General features: G+C 42.4%; 1 protein-coding gene across 5 annotated transcripts in view; it reads right to left on the bottom strand.

The window, feature by feature from the left end:
* FYCO1 (FYVE and coiled-coil domain autophagy adaptor 1) overlaps positions 1 to 9,905 on the bottom strand; it is an 825,109-nt gene extending 815,204 nt beyond the window's left edge. For all 5 annotated transcript variants that reach the window (XM_078688154.1, XM_078688155.1, XM_078688157.1 and 2 more), the window contains exon 1: positions 9,846 to 9,905. The gene's annotated coding sequence lies outside the window, so the exon portion shown is untranslated. The remainder of the gene's footprint in view (positions 1 to 9,845) is intronic.
* Positions 9,906 to 12,376: the final 2,471 nt, after the last annotated feature.

The raw sequence follows: 12,376 nt of genomic DNA, 5'->3' as shown, positions 1-12,376 counted from the left end.
AAAATAAACACTCCAGCACAAATGTAGGCGTGAACTGACCTTGAACTCGCTGTAAAGCACAATCTTAATACCTAAATGCTGGATGCTAAATACACAAACTTTGTACCACCCTCACCCATATTTCTATCCATATTTAGCTTTATTTTTTGTTCAGAAATTTGTGGAATATACAGGAATTTACAACAAGCTTAACATGGTTGGTGGAAACAAATAGCAGTTGGGTTGAAGGCCACTGCATTAGTCCACACAAGGCCTTACTGTCCAAACATGTGATTTGTGTTGCTGAACAGTAGGTTTGCAGATCTGGGAACTCCGACCATTCACTCTTTTAATTGGTTACAAAAGTGCTCGTACAACCCTTCATCTTTTGTAGCACTATATATATATTTACTAAACGTGTCTTCCAGTCCCTGCAATACCAGTGAGATAATCTGAAAGAAAGAAATTTGGCCGGTACATTAAAATTTAAGGATGCAAATTTTGCCTGTTGTGATCAGTGGTAGAAGATGATATCTCAACATTTCTATCAATCTGAACTTACCTTCTCTATAACACTCTCCTAGTTAAACACTGCAGAGGATGAAAGGTTTATAGGAATTATAATGCCACAGTCCTTCCACCTGTTCGTGTTACGGTGCCTCCGCAATAGATTAGCTGGGACAAAGTGGATTGGATTCTAATTTAGTCTCATTTATCCTGTTCCCAAAAATGAACATTAATTCACGCAAACGTGTTAACAAAGCAGGGGTGGTAGATTAAGACTCAGGTATGTACAGTAAACCATGACCTGCATCCAAAGATATTTTGCATGTAGCATCACCAAGATGAATTTCCGTAATTTCACCCAATCATCTTTTCATCACAGCTAGATGTTTAATTACCAAGGTCTAAAGCTGAGATGATGAAGAGTATTTCCAAAAGCATTTTAAGAGGAGCATCTTCACGAGGACAGCCATAGAAAATAAAATGCACACTAACCGATGGATTGCCCCAACAGTAACAAAACCACCTATAGTAGAAATCACAATGATGCACCAATCCAATGAGACACTTTGTACAGAGTGTTAGTAACATGTTGCTTAATGGAAGCACTTGTATCATCAATTCAGAAACCGTGTTGCCTTATTGTAAATCTCCCCTGCCAATATGAACTAATCTGGACAACACGTGGTCTAACCACAGTTCCACGCAATTCGCAAACAACATCTACACTGATAGTGTAAATCAGTTAACTTGTGGAATACCTGGACATAAGGCAGGGTCTGTGCCCAGTTCTGTTATGAACATCTCAGGTTCAAGCACAATGCGGGTTTACCCGCAATACAATGGCCTCAACCATCGGTCAAAGAACCGCAGACCCTCACAAATAAGACACCTGTACCTGGAGAGCACAGTGGTCTGGTAGAGGAGGAGCAGCTGAATCCTGTATCTGGAATAACTGAATACAAACTTTCATTTCATGAATTACATCACACCTGATTTAACAGAAAATAGTAAACTTCCTGACGAGTGAGCACAAGACTAAGCACTGTGAGATTTACTACTCAAAATCAGAAAAACAGGACTATCAGAAACTCTGTAAGACAGTGGTGTGTAATACGAAGTGATGCCCCCCTGCAGAATGTGAACAGAAGTACCTGCATCCCTCACAGCTCCCATATATGTATCAGCCAGGGGCTGAATGGGAAAAAAAACCACAGTTGATGGACAGAATGTAGAACAATGTCATACATTCACCCCAGTACAAGGATCTGGGCCTAAATCCATCGTTTTTTTGCACTCCACACCACCCTGGGTTAGACAATGGCTATATGCAAATCAGCTCTGACCCTGTGCCTCATGGGAACAGCCCAGTCCGAACTACCAAGCCATGTCTTTGGGGGCCTCCTGAAAGTTTGGGCTCCCCCCTGCGCTGCAGGGGCTTGAGTTTAGTCGCTGCTGTAAGGAAGGGGGCCGACCTCATAACTTTCAATTTGCGGGTTTATTTTCCCTAACCCTTCATATGAAGGGACTATGAAATGTCGAAAATATGCATGGATAATATGAGAACGTTTTGGGAATTTCAAAGATATCATGTGTTGGCTTATTTGCCCTTCTGCGGAAATACATTTGGCTTATTTGCCCTTCTGCGGAAATACATTTTCTTCCCCTCACACGAACTGGAAAACTAGTATCGTTCTATGTAATTTACCATTATTTCTGCCTGCATCTTTTAGCTGTAACTTTAATAGGCAGGTTAGTGCGGTCTTGAAACGGCACAGCAAATGTTTGTGAGAACCCACAAAGTTACAAAGTGTGTGGGTGTTCACCACATTAGAAGGACTGCATTTCTCAACCCACACCCAGAGGCTCCACTGCATCGACAACTAACCCCCCTCTTTATTAAAGCCAAAGACATCTGCATCCTTTGCGTCTGACACATCTTAGTGGGTGCACTTACCTAGATTCTTGCTTCTGTTCACTTGGCTGGGATTTATTTTTTTGACATTTGTAAGCTCACGTTTTGCATGAATAAATTGGAATGTCAGGGCCATAATGTTAACTGGTATGTGAAAGAATTCCGAAATATACAGGACTCATTTGCTTTTCAGACAGACATATTTAGGTGATACAGAAACTGTCCATGAATTAACCTTCTAAATAAAAAGCAATGTAGCAGAGTAAGCATATTTCAAAGTCCAATTAATAAAATCAACTAAAACAAAGTTTAGGTGAATTTTAAATAGGGATGAGCAAAATTAGCGTAATTTGTTTTCCTGTAAATATGCACAACTGTAGGGGAAACTATTCAAAATTACGTGTAAATGCAAATCTATCATCTAGCACTAGATTCTAGTGCTATATTTTTACGTAAAATGTGTACTGATGTCAATTTTTGATGCAAAGACGTATTTCACTAAAAGTAAACACAACTGCCGTACACAACAGCTGCTCGCATTCAGGTTGTTTGCATTGCTCCAGCGCTCTCAAGTTTCTATATTGCACGAATACAAGTGTAATTACGTGACCTGGTGTAACTGCGTAATTTGGGGAATTTCACCTAACAAGGGTACACAAAATTTATGGAATTATCTGAATTATGTTGGCTGTAATTTTAATAAGCCCGAGTTTTAAAATCTGTGTGTACAGCTAGTAAAAACACTAGCATTTCAGTTACATGTAGTGGTCGGAATTTATCTGATTTCCTCTAACTATGCAAGCGCCAGCAGTCCTTTACCATTTGCAACTGCTGAAAATTCCTGAATGGTACTTCCTGGACCTGGGTGGGTGAGTGAAGGTGTCAGTGGTAGCGCTGCCATAACGTGAGTGGCGCAGGGTGCAGTGGGAGTGGGCCAGGGACATTTTAAGGACTTGGGGGCCCGAGCCAAACATATTTTGGGGCACCAGTTCAGAACAATTTTGAATTTATGATCCAAATTCAGCTCTTTCGTACCCTGTTTAGACAAGTCATTGACAGTGCACAGGCACACTCATCTAAATGTGTTTACATCTAATATTCAGGGATAGTGATGTGTGTTTTCAATATTGTAACACTGCAGCAGCTCACTAATATTATTGCAAATAATCTCACCCTCCCATTTCTCATGTCAGGTCCTGTTTTGATGTAAAAGAAACATTTTTATGGATGTTGCATGAAACATAAACACAACATTTCTCTGCAAATGTCTGCAATAGACTCTCACACATCAACCACATTAAAAATAAATGAAAGGAAAACGGTATTTTAAACAATCTGTTCAAAAATTATTCAAGGTCATGGGGGCAAGAGACTCTGCAGAACAGAGCTGGCACTGTCAGGGGGGTGGGGGGGCTGAAAGGCTGGCGTCATGGGCCAGAGCCCACTTTGCCCATGCATTAAAACGTCTCTGGAGTGGGTCCCAGAGAAGTAGATGAAAGTGTAATTGGGCCAGATAGGAAACTTATTGAGGTGGTTTTGGGTGCCTGCTCGGAATCTTTGTCCAGCAGCCTGAAGTTTCACAACCCGATGAATAGCAGCCAAATGACGCCCATCCTGCCTTTGCTCTGAGTGGCCATATTTCTAAACACACAACAAGCAGTGCATCTATTGAAAGTTAAAAAATAAATAAAAGCATGCATAGCTGCAATAATTCGTAAAGCTTTGCATCTTTGCGGCCCCCATTCGAATGCAAGGATATAAAATATGGGTGCAGTGCAATACTGTATAGAGATTCGAACATGACAGTAAACAGTGGAGTGCATTGAAGACAGTAATCAAATGCACTATTCAAAGGCGTCCCGACTCAGGACAAACATGTAGCCATCCTGATCTTTGCGGCTACTCAAACGACCTGAGGGAGAGTTAAAGCAGTCAAGTAGGATAGAGATGGGGAGGCTAAGGTGAAGTGGCTCATATGAAGCAATGCACGTTATTGGCTGTGATTGGCTATTATTAGGTTGAGATTCAGGAGTTTCAAATGTGGCTCCAAAGCTGACTGGAGATATAGAGGTTAGTGGTTGAGAGAGTCGTGCACCCAAGGCCAAAATTAACTCACAGGAGGGCAGTGGCATGTGTGGTCATTTATGCAGTTAAACATCTTGATTAGAAATGCTATACTTGGGCCACAGGGAAGAGGCTGCAACACAAGGCGTGTAGGGAGAATTCACCAACAGCCCCTGATGGTCATCGATTGAGTGGAGATAGTAACAAAGACAACAGTGCTCCTTGAAGTAGACAACTGTTGGATGAGATGCTTAACTGCAAAGGCAAACGCTTTTACCAGGAGATTTCCAGATTTCCATAGGGGTCTGCGGGTGAGCTGGCTCTGTCCTGAGAGTGGAAATCACTGTACGTGTCATGGCTTGTTGAAGTATTGTGACCTTTTCAGAGCACATATTCCAGGCACAGCTTGCACTAAATGCCCATTGCCTGGCATGCTTAGTGTATATAGCAGACAAACATACACTTCCCAGTCCAATGTTTATTTTTCTGTTTCTTCAGTTGGCCAGTCAACTCCAAGTCTGATTACATTGTTTTATTACAGCCCATTTGCAATGAAAACAAGTTAAGTACAATGTGTCTGGCTCTTCCTCCAGTTCTGGAACCTCTGTGTCTTAATCAGAGCTAAGGGCAGTCTCACAGTTTCATGGCAGGATAACATGGGGCCTCGTGAACCGTGTGAATCTTTATATGCGAGTGTTCAGCTGTGATGTGGGATGTGACTGGTTTAATGCTGTGGATCAGAGCTATGTGGCTAGGCATGTGACTGTTGGATGCCACCACTTCATAAGTGGTATTTTTTTAGCTGATAGCAGTGTTTTCCTTGCATCAAGCCATGGCATTTTCAGAGTGCGAGGCTAGAATGCCCGACGAAATTCCAGTCGTGCCTGCATCGGACATATCAGCAAGTGCAGCAGCATAATCAATTTGAACCGGTGGTTTCCGGTGTTCAGCACCGGCATATAATTGTCAACACCCATGCTTATGACACTCTGTCCCATGGCGGCACTGTCTGCCTAATTTACAGGTCAACACAACAACAGTTGTTTGTTAATTCAATATACATTAAAATGACTGATACCTGCTGTCTAAGTCATTCTTATAGCTTTGGGGGCCTGGCATATCCTGAATTGACACACTTGTAGGAGTGTGATGCTTAGTAGTTGTGTTGGTACTGTCATTGACAGAGATGGCAGGAGCAATGGGTAGTGCAAGTTGCAGAGGGCTCCTGACGACGGCCCTGGCACTTTTTTTTTTACATATTAAGCACTAAGCATGACAATCTGCATTATCTGTAAGAAGCCTTTTGGTGGTATCCCAGTAATGATAAGTATCTAAGTACCTGGATAGGGGCATTTGAGGATTTTTGCTTGGTGCAAATTGATGAGTATAGAGCCAAGAAAAGGATAAATCCAATTCAGGAGTTTCAAATGTGGCTCCAAAGCTGACCGGAAATATAGAGTAAAGTGGTAGAGTGAGTCGTGCCCAAGGCCAAAATGAACTCACAGTCGGACAGTGGCATTTGTGGTCATTTATACAGTTAAACATCTTGATCAGAAAAACTATATTTAGGGACACATGGAAGAGGTTGCAACACATAGCGTGTAGGAAGAATTCACCAACAGCCTCTGATGGTCATCGATAGAGTGGAGAAAGTAACAATGATGACAACAGTGCTCCTTGAAGAAGACAACTGGTGTGAAAGGACAAACCAGCCGTAGGGAGGCAGTACTGCCCCTTGTTAAATCCATGGGCCTCCTACTAAATCCATGGGCCTCCTACTAAATCCATGGGCCTCCTACTTTCTATCCTCTATCAAAGTTCTTGAAGTCTGGTCAATTTAGGAACATGATCTTACGCACACAGCCCTTAAAGCTGTCTTGAAAACACAAGTCCTGCTGCTTAGCTGACATATCATCTTTGCTTCTTGTAGGAACTTGGAGCATGTTATGGACTCATATAACACAATGTCACCACAGTATTACTTATTAGAGCCTTTACGTAGTTCAGTTAGACTTTCTATCATCCACATGCGGTTCTTACCATCTTCCATCAAGGAATTGAGACGATCCTGGAAGTGTCAGCAGTCACAGAACTATATGTGTAGATTAAGTGATAATGAACAAGAATCACTGGCCCACATCAACTACTGTTGTGCACGAATGCATACGGAAAGATGCATTTTATTGAAACATGTTTAAAAAAAATGATATTAGCCATTGCAATGATGCTCTTAAGCACTGTTTCAACGGTAAGAAAATCACAGATCTTTGTCAAGCTGCTTGATTTTTTAATGGAGTTTCCACAAAACCTGCTTAGTATCAATGTGTTTCCCCATGCATATATTGCATCACATTGTTGCTGTTCTTGTTACAGTAAAATAATTGTACGTCCGCATTCTAGATTTGACGCTAATGAGCTACAGAACAATAATACAGAATTTTATGTATTTCTTTGAACTTTTAATACTTTAATGGGATAGTGATTATTTTATTGTGTCTTTTATGTAAGATTTTAATTAACCAAACATAACAAATTACTTAGCAGTCAGATTGGCCCAGGCTCTCTCAGTACTGTACCAGTTTCAAGGGCTCTAGGTGATGGTAGCATTTGATTGTTGCCTAACGCAATGGAGTCGGGCTATCTACCTCTGAAGGATGACAAGTTGGATGAACCTTGCCTGGGACAAAGTCTGATGATGAAAAATATGCTCAGTTGCCAAACATGAATGTTGAGGCCAATCACCTACAACAACCGGCACAAATTAAGCAAGTCCTCGGTGACCTGAAAGCAGGGATTCAGAAGGGCTCGGACCCTCTGGGACCCAGTCCCGATAGTAATGAAAAACAAACTTTAAAAAACGGGCCCCTATATTGATATTCTAACTATATAGGCAAAAAATACCTATTCTGGTGAAAAATAACTATAAAAACTGTTACGGTAATCCATGTAAGTGATAGTTCCTGGTTACATTCCACACATTTTACTCACTCTTGCATATCCTGAAAGTATTTGTTTTTTTCAACAATGTTGTGTTTTGCGTATTTTGAAAGATGCAAGTGAGCACATGAAGGAGAGTGGGGAAAAAAGTGTGCTAAAGATTATAGAGATAAAGTGTGGGATGCACAAATGGAGGATTTCAGAAAGATGTGGGGAGAAAAGGGACATAGATGTCTAACAGAGAATTTACATAGAAAAGTGGGGTGATTAGAAGAATGGGAATGTTTGATTCACCAATATTTTCAACATTCAAAACTTTTTTTAATTCTAACTATTCACTACAACATACCTGCCAACTCACAATGTCACCGTGTGACACACAAAAGCAGCCCCAATCACACAGTCTTCCGGTGAGGAGCCGATATCGCAGGGTGGCTAGGAAAAAGAGCTGAAAACCACTGTAAATAGTGGTTTTCCAGATCTTTTTCTGTGGCTTTGAACTGCCGAAGTCCATTAAGGTGTGTGCAAAACACCCCAGGGCACCAACACCAGCCTCAGAAAGCTTTTTTTGTGGGAGGAGGGGGCTTGGGAGTGAGGCGGGGGTTCAAAAGTGCCTGTAAGTACTTCTTGGCACGAGGCCCCGCCCCTCCTCACATAATGAGATTGCTCTTCATATTGGCAGGTATGAAACATAATCATTGTTTTTACTCATTTACCTGATACTGATAACAAGCATTGCCAAAGACAATAGGATTGGCTTGTTTTTAGATGTATGACCCTTACTGTGAGATATCACTTTGATAAAATCACACAGAGAAGATACAAAATGCTGGTCTGATAGAACTATTGGAAGCACATGGTTTTACTTTTCATGTTTATGCCACGCCCTTAATTATTTATGCCACTACCCTTTTGAATGACTCAATTACACGTCTTAAGCCACGCCCCTTTTAGAGCCCCTCTCTCACCTTCATTAATCCCACTTAAAGTTCTGCCTGAAAGGGTGGTTGTTCGTTAGATGGCTTTAACTGATAGACGTTCCTGTATGTTTTATGGAGCTACACTACGCCTACTTGAAATAACATCTACGCACAGACAGGACAGGTAATCACAACACTTATATATTAATTTATCCACAAACAGGATTTAGAGATGCTTTGGAATTGGAAAGTGGGACGGGCCTCTTTCACACACAGTCGTGTACACAGATCAACTAAATTTAACACCGAAAAACAAACATCATTGCTTAAGTTAGGCATTACGGCAACTTTGAAGAAACAGTTGGATGAACATTTTAAAATGGGTCATGTTTGGTCACCTAAAGTAATTTTCGGTTGATTCGACTGCTGACAGCCTCATTTCCTCGCCCCCCCCCCCCCCCCATTGACAATGTAGCCACCACAGACCCCACGCAGCTCGTTTCTTATGTGTATACTAATGCCACATGAAAGTTTGACAGCACACAGTACAGCTGGCTCTGTAACCAGCGTGCGAAAACTACACTTTTGCATATTTCTGCCATGAGACAAAATGCTGAACCTGCGTTTTTGTTAAGTTCAAGAGCAAAATAAATAAACAACAAATGTTATTTCAAATGGATCGAAAAAATTTAACCGACTCAAATATGTAGCCCGTTTTATTTGACAGACTAGACTAGTCTTCATTGGTTCCCCTATTACTTATCTCACTTACATCAATAAAGGGGAAGACACTCTCCTTTTAATGACCGACAAGTGCTGTACTGATGGCCATCACATGACCCACTGATTTAGGCTGGCTAGCGCCCATATTGTTAGGATCGACGAGGAATTGTAAACAACAGAATAGGAATCCGGATAAACTGCAGCAGATGAAACAACCCGAACAATTCTAAAGTAATGAGGCATACGTGCTAGCAACAGGACAGAACCCCATCAAACATACAGAAGCGAAACATAAACCGAAGACGGCTCACTCGGCAAAGCCCCTGCCAGATTACACCACTCAGCTGATAATGCCCACGCAGCCCCCGCCTTGTCAACTCTGATAATCCGTCGAGAGCAACCCCCGGTCTCTCTGTAGGTTTTTGGTTTCCGTGACAAATGCAGTAATATATGCTATAAAATATACGTTAAAAGCCCGTGTTCTCTAAACCAGGTCAGTTTTGGCTCCCTGCGGTATCTGCGCAGGAAATCAGCCTGTCAACTCGCTAAGCACTGACACAGCTCAACAGACAGCGTGAGTCAGGAACACAAAAAGACTTTGGGACGCTGCGAGCAACAGCAGCAACAACAAGTCGCGAGAGCGAAACTGACAGAAAGTTTCCCAAACTGCTTAAAACGGGCAAATCTCAAACACAATCTGCTGGCAGACTAGAGTCCTTCTAATACAAGCCTTGGAAGAGGCGACGTCCCTTAAACACAAGTATTAATTCATGTTTATTAGGAAGTGGGATACGGTACATTACCTCAGGATAGGCAGCCATTATACCCAGCTGGTCGACCAAGGAAGCCTGACTACAATTCCCATGATCCTGTTTGACTACAACTCCCAGATCCCGTACATTCCACTCACGACTGCTACTGTTTAATCCGCCTGAGCTCCTCTCGGATCTAATAATCTATGCGATATTGTAAACCCTCTAGAAGGAAGTATTAGTGGCGGTGTTTTATCTATTGTACTACAGGAGAACCGGGATCGAGCCGCAAGTTAATGACACATTCTAAACTAAAGAGGTGGTTTGGCATAGTGACTAAAATGAAAATGCCTAAACTGTATTTGCAACAAACAGTAGGTTGATTATCGGGTGTACTCCGGTTTTGCAAGCGGGAAGGGTTGCAGGATGGAGTAGCCAGAAAAAGAAATAACTTCCACTTTGAACCATATTGTTCTGAACAAGGAAAGCATGTGATTCCAAACCTTCTTTTAAAAGGTCTACTGGAATTGGCCCCGCACGTAAGGTTTTCCTTCATTTATTGTTCCTTCTTGCAGAATCTCTTTCCAATAGCCTTTCACTTGTGTTTTTAGGTCGAGCACTGGAGACCTCTTGTATATACTGTATTATATACTTTGGTACAGAGGTGCAACTAGAGCCAACTTTCATGGGGGGACGGCTTAGAAAATATTTGGGGGGGGGGGGGGTGTAATTCTTCCAGCAATAGGCAGAGTGGAGATGCAGGGGCTCTAAGAAGGGGTGAAAAAACAAAAAAGCCTCATTAACCCTTTGGGTGCCTATGACTGCTCCAAGCTGTCATGAGTCACAGGTGGCGTGTGCTCATGACGGCGTGAAGCCATCATGCCGCTGCGCCCACGCGTCACTAATTCCCTGCCAGTGCAGGCAAATAATTGAGTGGGCACGGTCATGACGGCTCCACGTCGTTATGAGCACACGCCGCCCGTGACTCATGACAGCGTGGAGCCGTCATAAGTACCGAAGTGCCATGCCCACCCCCTTAGCCCCCCACGCCATGGCAGAATTTGCGGCGCAGGGAAGGGGTTAAAAAGCAAATGGTATTTTAAAGACCTGTGAAGTACTCGGGTGCAGCTGTGTGTGTGCCTGGGAAACTGTCTCAGCTCGGGCTGCCACTCACGACAGTGGGTGGGGAGGGGCTGAAGCCCTTTGAGCCCAATGGGCGTTGCGCGCATGCTTTAGTATATATATTTATATGTGTATGTACTTTGTGGGGCTCTGGAGATCAGCCCTAGGACTTGTCTGCTTCCACTTAGGGACATTTTTTTCTGTTCAACTGCCTCTATTTAACTTTCTTAATACAAAACGACCAGCAGAGGTCAGTAAAACACCAGAATCACGTATGCTTTCTCTAGATTCCAGTCCATAGAAATTGTGTTCCATGAGCACCTGTAGACAATTTTTTTTTCAAATCTTGTTTTTTCAGTGACATGACCACCGAAGGCCCTGCTTTTATATTAAAAACAGAGCTTTGGACTATGCCATTTCCAGCTGAAAGGCAATATTTCTCTTTATGTGTTCCCATACCTGGTGTGTCACGCAGTTGGTTGTATGTCATTACAATGCGGGCTTTTACCCCGCATGCCATTACAACGCGGGGATTACAACGAAAGTCGTTACAACGACTTTCACTGGAGGACGCTGGATAGTGGAATAGTTTAATTTTCTATTCCAACTCCAGCCCACGTTGACAGTAGGGAAGGTGTTGGATAGAAAATTAAACTATTCTCTATCCAACAGCGCCCTCCAGCGAAAGTCGTTGTAACGACTTACGTTGTAATCGCCGCGTTGTAATGTTAGTGCGGGGTAATCCCCGCGTTGTAATGGCTGTTCTCCACGCAGTTTGGTGCTTACTTTCCCTTCATGTTAAAGAACAGTAGATATTTCAGCAACCAGGCTAATGTGCTGCATAGATAAATTCATATCCGGTCCCAAAGGCAAGACCAATTGCATTGCAAATGCTTGTTTCTCTTTGTTTGCCCTCTTGCCAGCTCCCCCTTGCTGCGTGTCACTCGCCAAGCTGCCTGGTTTTCTTACCTTACACTATTAATCGTTCTTCCTACTCGCTGTTTGCATAGCCATTATCTGTTGTTTCACTGCTTCTCATTGCCATTAACATTGTAACATTATATATAGCCGTTAACACAGTATCTCCTTGTGCATAGCCAATAACCTTTCAGGTGACTGCATCCAGACTCTGGAACACTCTCCCCATCGAGATTAGGGCCACTAATGAACTTTTGCAGTTTAGGAAAAAGGTAAAAACTTGGCTTTTCCCTGGCTAGCTTCGCTGGTCAGGCATACTCTGCTGTCTCTTTTCTACCTTGGTTTGGATTTTGTCAGCGCCAGGATGCCTGCAATGGTGACAGTCGCGCTCTATAAATTCTTAAAATAAATAAATAAATAACACTGTATTTATTTAGCCCCCAACTGTATTCCTCATTTGAACTTTGTTTAATTCGACCATCATAGCCATTTCACCTGTTAACTCTGTTTCTGTATTTGCTGTATTTCCAGTTTTTCTGTAT

Source organism: Lissotriton helveticus, chromosome 4_1, assembly GCF_964261635.1.
Source record: "Lissotriton helveticus chromosome 4_1, aLisHel1.1, whole genome shotgun sequence".
NCBI classification, from domain to species: Eukaryota; Metazoa; Chordata; class Amphibia; order Caudata; family Salamandridae; genus Lissotriton; species Lissotriton helveticus.
This window is presented reverse-complemented; position numbering and strand designations above follow the sequence as displayed.